We start from the raw sequence: 7425 nt of genomic DNA on the forward strand, positions 1-7425 counted from the left end.
GAAACCCACCAACTGTCTTCCCAAGTAGCTGTACCCTTTTGCATTCCCACCAGAAAAGAATGGAGGTTCCTGTTGCTCTGTATCCTCATCAGCATTTGGTGTTGTCAGTGTTCTGGATTTTGCCATTCTGATAGGTATGTAGTGACATTTCATTGTTGTTTTAACTTGCAATTTCCCAATGACTTAGGGTGTTGAGAGTCTTTTCAAATGGTTACTTGCCAGCTGTGGATCTTTGGTGACATATCTGTTCAGATCTGTTGTGCATTTTAAAATGACTTTTTAAATCTGAGGTAATCTCTTCACCCAACGTGGGGCTCGAACTCACCAACCCTGAGATCACGAGTTGCATGCTCCACTGACTGAGCCAGCCAGACACCTCACCCCTTTGTGCATGTTTTTCTGAGGTTGTTTGTTTTCTTATTGTTGAGTTGTAAACTTCCTCATATATTTTGGATACAAGTCCTTTATCAGATAAGTGTTTGCAAATATTTTCTCCCAGGCTGTGGCTTGTCTTTTCATTCTCTTAACAGATTGCCTGTTATTTATGTTTTTCTTCTTCATGCATATGAGCATTCCTGAATTTATCTGCCCTCCTTTCAGCTATAAGCAGAGGCCTAATCGTGTCACTTTGTTCTAGTTCCAGAGTTTTGAGAGACACTATTATTTGACAGTCTGGTGAAGTGGGAAATTAATTTTGGCTGAACGGTCGTGTGGTGGCATTAAGGCAGCTGGAAAGGAGTCTGGGAAATGCAAATGTGGTTTTCCACCCCCTTCAGTACAGGCAGACAAACTAGAAGGAGGTGGGAATGGTGCCTAGTGCCAACCCTCCATAGAAACACAGGAGGTAGCGTGAGGTGGGTGGTGGGGTTCTGATATGGCATAGTCTGTGTAGATAAAGAAATTCAACCAGTACAGGATGGGACAAAATGGAAGACAAAATTGCCTACACCCGTTCCACTCCTCAAAACTTTTTCTATTTTTAGATAGTCCAGAGTTTTAACATTATAGTTCTAAAGAATATGCTTTACCTCTGTTTCTTGGGGTGCCTGAGCAACTCAGTCGATTAAGCATAATTTCAGCTCAGGTCATGAACTCAGGGTCCTGGGATGGAGCCCGGTGTCGGGTTCCACTCTCTGGGGGAAGTCTACTTGGGATTCTCTCTCTCCCTCACATGTGCTTTCTCTCTCTCAAAACAAAACAAAACAAAAAAACAAAACCCAAACAACCCCAAACAACTACCTCTGTTTCTCAATTTAGTAACTCGAGAGCATCTAATGATACCTCATTGTTAATGCAAGAATTTAAATCACACTAGCTCCCATCTCCCCCCAAGCCCACTTTTTCAATTTTGTTGGCTGTATTATTATCACAGTCTCATTTGCTGTTATTTATAGTTCTGATCAATCTATATTTAAGATTGATTTATTTGAGGGAGAGAATGTGCACACATGTGCAGGAGGAGGGGCACAGGGAGAGAGAGAGAGAGAGAAATCTTCAAGCAGACTCCCTTGACTTGAAATCTTCCAGCAGACTCCCTGCCATGGGGCTTGATCCCAGGACCCTGAGATTGTGACCGGAGCCGAGATCAAGAGTTGGCGGCTTAACCTATGACTATGCCACCCAGGTGCCCCTGAACGATCTATATTTAAAACCTAGACAACTTCTTGAGCCCCATCAATACGTAAAGATAATTAATGTCTTTAGTCCACCTGCCATGCTCCTTCCCTACCCCCATCTAATTTCTATTGGTTTTACTTTCACATTTCCATGGCCAAAGTTTACAACATTTACATTTTGTTTTGTAATTATAACTAAATCTCCCATTCTTTATCTTCAAGTTGATCCAGAAAACTGAAAATCAGCCAATTTTATGATTATATAAACATCATTTCCTACAGAACCAAGTAATGGGATAGCTCCATTGAGAAGGAAATGTAAAGCCATTCTCTCCACCCTCTGCTGCCAGAAGAGCATTTGGTGTCTCCAACATCAAGGTCAAGCAGATTTTCTTTTCTTATACTTCACTAATTGTTCAAAATCATGCCTCACATGTGTTTGCTTCATATTCAGTGCCTGGAATAGATTTTGTTGTTTCTGGTTTTCTAATTGCCTTTCTTTTTTCTTCCTGAGAGAAGAAACAGATGTTGTTTCCATTATGTTACCACAAAATCGACTTGCCATGCACACCTTCGCATGCCTGGGCCTTTTGTCTGTGTAGTGAGAGTGGTAACTGCTGTTGTGTTTATCCAGCTCTCCTTTTTCCACCCCTTTCTTTCAGTGAACTGCTGCTTCCCCCGTCCAGTTTTGTGATTTGATTTGTTTTTGGTTTTGTTTCCAATTGCTGTGCCTTCAGGGGTGGGCTTGTACACCAGGCCAGGGAGTTTACCTTGATGGGGACTCATCTGAGGGCTGGAAACACAACTGAGGCAAGGATAAGTAGAGTCTTTCTATAGGATTTGATAAGTGGATATTGGGAAAGAGAAGCACTCACTCCTTTAGCTTCAGGTAAGCCTGGATCCAAGGACTGCCATGTCATCAAGGACCCAGGGTCACTATACATCTTTCCTCAGCCCTCGGTGTTGTCTCCATCCCTGGCTCCTCAGAATGGTCTGTCAGCAGCAACATGTTTCTCTTGTGTATAAAATGGAGGAGGGGTGGTCAATTCCACCCAATCCACAGGCTTCAGAAATCAGAGGGACATCAGAGCATTTTAAAATTTTATTATTATTATTATTATTCTACCAAAAGAAGGGTGAATTCATTTTGGACACCCAAACCACAGATGCTCACCCTCCTTTCTATTGAGTTTGGTTTTTCTTAGTGATTCTATTTTAAATTTCTAAGAATTATTTCTTGCTTTTTTTCATAGCTTCCTCTATTTGTTTTATGAATATAATAGAATGAGACTCTTATTAAGTTCTCTTCTGTTTGAATTATCTGTTTCCTCTGGGATCAGTAAGTCACTTTTTTGGGGGGTTTATTAAAGAGGGAGTATCCTTGGAAGCAGCCCAAGTGTCATCAAAAAATGAATGGATAAAGAAAACGTAGTATATGTACATGATGGAATATTATTCAGTCATAAAAAAGAACGAAATCTTGCTATTTGCAGCGGCTTAGATGGAGCGAGAGGGCTAAGTGAAACGAGTTAGCCAAAGAAAATTCATGTGATTTCACTCATATGTGGGATTGGAGAAACAAAACAAACAAGCAGAGTGAGAGAGAGAGAGAGAAACCAAGAATCAGACTCCTAACTCTAGAGAGCAAACTGGTGGGAAACTGGGAGGAGGACATGGGCAAACAGGTGAAGGGGATTGACACTTATCATGATGAGCACTGAGGAATGTATAGAATTGTTGACTCACTGTATTGTACATCTGAAACTTATTTAACTATATGTCCACTGGATTGGAATTAAAATAAAAAGATTAATAATAATAAGAAAGAAGCAGTAGAGTTGAGTAGTTCAGGTTGCAGTGCAGTAAACAGGCTGCCTGGGTTCAGATTCTGTGTCTCTGCCCCTCATGAGCTGTTTCAATCTTGACCAAGCTAATGTACTGTTCTGTGACTCAGTTTCCTGCAAAGTGGAGGTCACAAGAGCATCTAGCTCAGGGCATCGTTACCTGGTTACTGAACGGTGAGGCTTAGACCACGGCCAGGCGCACATCTTCACTCAGTTGTGGTTTGCTCTGCTTTTCTGAATCTTGCTTTTGTTGGGTTTTCTCAACTGGCCAGTAATACCTTGTGGCCAGTTCGTCTTTAGGAAGGGAGGGCAGGGCTGGCTGGTATTGGTATGGATGGAGGGATTTTCTCTGCCCTGGAGCGTTAGCAGGGGGAGATGGAGAAGTCCATATGCCTTCACACTCAGGGAGCAGAAATGAGTGCATGAGCAGGGGAGGAGAGCCAGAGGGACAGACCACAGGCTCTGGGGTGATTGAAGGAAAGCCAAGGGGTGGTTATAGGAGCAGTCACCTTCGTGGGGAAGTGGGAGCAGTCTTCGGCTACTCTCACGGCACCCACAGAGCTATTCTGACATTCCAGGCTTTGTGGCAGGCTCTTCACACTCACACAAGCTGTCTGGAAGTCTCCAAGTTCAGAGTGGTTGAGAGACTTCCCCTGGTCATACAGCTGGTGAATGATATGTCTGAATTTGAACTCAGCTCTGTGGAAGGCCCAGGCTCCTAACCACTGAGCTATGTGACTCGCATCTGTCCCCAAGCTGACCACAGCAGGCCCTGAGGATCTTCTTTGGGCCACTGTGGGCTGAGCTGGTCATAGGCCTCGGATATTGCTGCTGGATCCAAAAGGACAAAGGTGAGGAAGCAGAGGGCTCTGGCGCCCTCTATGGGGGACAGGAGGCTCTACAGAGATGCTGTCATAGTTGAGCTGGGGCCTGCGGCTGAGATCCCAACGGTTCCAAGGAATGAGAGATTTAATTAGGACCCTGGTTGCTCCATAAAAAGGCAGGGCTTCATCCCTCCACCGCCCACTTCTTAATAATGAACTCCTAGTATTTATCTGGGCACATCATCTATTGGAACAAAGACATAAGACCATGTGACTAACTTCTGGCTAGTGTGATATAAGCAGAAATGAAATATGCAATTTAAGGAATTATCCTTAAAAGACGGGGGCATGGCCTGCTTTGTTCCTTCCTCTATCTTGCTTTATGGAACGCAGATATGATGGCTGGTTTTCCAGTAGCCATCTTAGACCATGAGTGGAAGCAGCCCATTGAAGATGGCAGAACATACACACACACAAAAAAAGGGTTCTAGCTTCGTGACGGTTGGGCAGTTGCCACATCAGCCTTGATGCCAACCCTTACTATTTTATTTAAATCCCTATTAATTCTAATTTTCTGTATTTTAGCCAAAATTACTCTTCATAAGAAAAAAAATATGCTTGGGGCACCTGGATGGCTCAGCCAGGATCCTCAGGGTTCTGGGATTGAGTCCCACATGGGGCTCCCTCAGGGAGCCTGCTTCTCCCTCTGCCTCTCCTTCTACCTCCCCCTGCCTGGGCTTGAGTGTTCTCTCTCTCTCTCTCTGATAAATAAATAAATAAATAAATAAACAAATCTTTTAAAAAATTATACTTCTTTATTCCAGAACAAAAGTAAAACACATTATCCACATTTTACTAAGAGTAGCACCGTGAAACCATGAAATAAATTCATTTATTAACAAGATTTAATTTCATATTCAAGATTTCCCATGTCACGCATTGTCACTAAAAACATAATATGTGACATCTCTGCTCATTCTCTTTCCTAATCCTGCAAGGTTCTATTATTTTAAGATCTGTTATTCCTAGGACAGATTTTGATCTGATAGATTTAATTGCAAAGAGATGGAATTTCAGGATACAAAAGCCTGAGAATGGTTAAGAGAGTTTCTTTTCACCAACCATTACTCCTTTTATTTTACAATCTCCAAACAATAGGGATATAAAAGTGGCTTTGCATGCCGCCTTCAGCCACCTGCCTGAGGCTGAAACGTCAGCTGCCCGAGTCAAGGGCCTGAGTTGATCTTGGCTTCAGGGGCTGGAAGGTGGATGCCAAAGCTGTGGGCCTACGAGTTACAGCCAAAGTCTTGAGAGAATTTCTTTCTTTTTCTTTTCTTTTCTTTCTTTCTTTCTTTCTTTTTTTTAAGGAACACACTTTTTAAAAAAAAGATATTTATTTATTTGACAGAGAGGGAACACAATTGGGGGAGCGGCAGAGGGAGCGGGAGAAGCAGGCTCCCCACCAAGCAGAGAGCCCGATGTGGGGCTTGTTCCCAGGACCCTGAGATCATGACCTGAGCCAAAGGCAGACACTTAATGACTGAGCCACGCAGGTGCCCCTTGAGAGAATTTCTGAGCTCTCACTCCAGTGGCCGGAGCGAATGGAATGAGCTTTGTCCTTTCTAGTATTTTCTTTTCCTTTTCCTTTTTCTTTTTTCTTTCCCTTTCCTTCCTTCCTCCTTCCCTCCCTTCCATTCTTTTGAACTGTTTTAGGGTCGCATCAAAACGAGAAGAAGACACACAAATTTCCCATCCTCTTACCCCCACCACATGCATAGCTTCCCCCCGTTATCAACATCCCCTGCCAATTTGTCGTCACTGATGAACCTGCATTGACACATCCTAATCACCTCAAGTCCGCAGTTCACATTCGGGTTCACTCAGTTCTGTACAGTCTGTGTATCTGGGCAGGTGTTTAAGGACATGCGTACGTCATGGTACTATACAGAACAGTTTCACTGCCCTAAAAAATCCCCTGTGCTCCACCTAGTCATACTTCCTTCCCCACTAACCTTTGGTAACAACGACCTTTATGCTGTCTTCCTAGTTTGGCCTTATCCAGAATGTCATATAGTTGGAATCAGCTGCACAGACCTCAAACTGAACCAGCCAGTCTCATTTTGGGGTTGGAGGGGGAAACAATGGATTAACCCATTGTGTTTTGGTCAAAAGAGGAAATGACTCAAGGTTAGGAGAGATACGCGGGGCTGCAGAGAGGCCAGAGTAAGTGACAGAGCGCTCATTTTTGTGGGACTTGAGGACTTCAGGGCAGAATGTCAGGAGACAGTTGCTTTGGGCCACTGTGACCTGGGATCCTGGGTTCATCCTGATTCAGGGTTTCATGTCCTATTTGATCTGTACCTGTGGGTTTGCCCCCAGGGTCCAGGGGGCCTGATCTGCCATAAATATGTAGGGGCTGAGTTGAATTAAGTTTGAGCCGTGAAATGAGAACTGTGTTGTCACTTGTGGTGGCCATTATTTGGAGCAATGAACTCCCTTCTCCATATGCTATGTGTCTGGCACATAGTAGGCCATCAATGAAATGGGCTCCAATTTAAAAAAAAAAAGCCATTTCTAGCCATGGTGGAGGGTTTCTTTTTCTGCCTCAGCAGGGGTTGGGGGATGCTGAAATCACATGTGGGTATAGTGGGTAGGAGAGAGAGTAGGGAAGGGAGGGGAAACCAGAGACACCCTTCCAGACTAAGGAGTATCCTGGAGGTTGAGGGCCCTGTGTCTCCCATGACTGGGGCCTGCTTCTTGGCAGGGTGTGGGGGGGTGTTCTCAGAGTGTCCTGGTAGCATTGGGATACTAAGAGGTTCCCAAAGGGCTTGGAGAAGCAATACTTGCATCGGGGCACTCTGTCATGCTCCCTCACCCCAGGCTGGGCTTGTCTCCTTCTCAGTTGTCAGGAGGACCATGGGTAGAAAGTTCCCTTCCTCTTCTCTCGGACTCCCTAAAAAGGCCAGTGGCCGCAAAGAAGAGGAGAATGAACGTGGCTGGTAAACAGGACCCCCCCCCCCCATTTCATTTTGTCTGAGAGTACACCCAGTGTGGCCCCAGATCCCACTTCTGCTTCCTCAAGTCCTTAAGGGCCTTCCCAGGGCCCTTCCCCTGCCTAGGAGGACTTTCTTGTCTTGGTAT

This window comes from Mustela putorius, unplaced genomic scaffold, assembly GCF_011764305.1.
Source record: "Mustela putorius furo isolate JIRA1106 unplaced genomic scaffold, ASM1176430v1.1 tig00000874_pilon_pilon_pilon, whole genome shotgun sequence".
Taxonomy (NCBI): domain Eukaryota; kingdom Metazoa; phylum Chordata; class Mammalia; order Carnivora; family Mustelidae; genus Mustela; species Mustela putorius.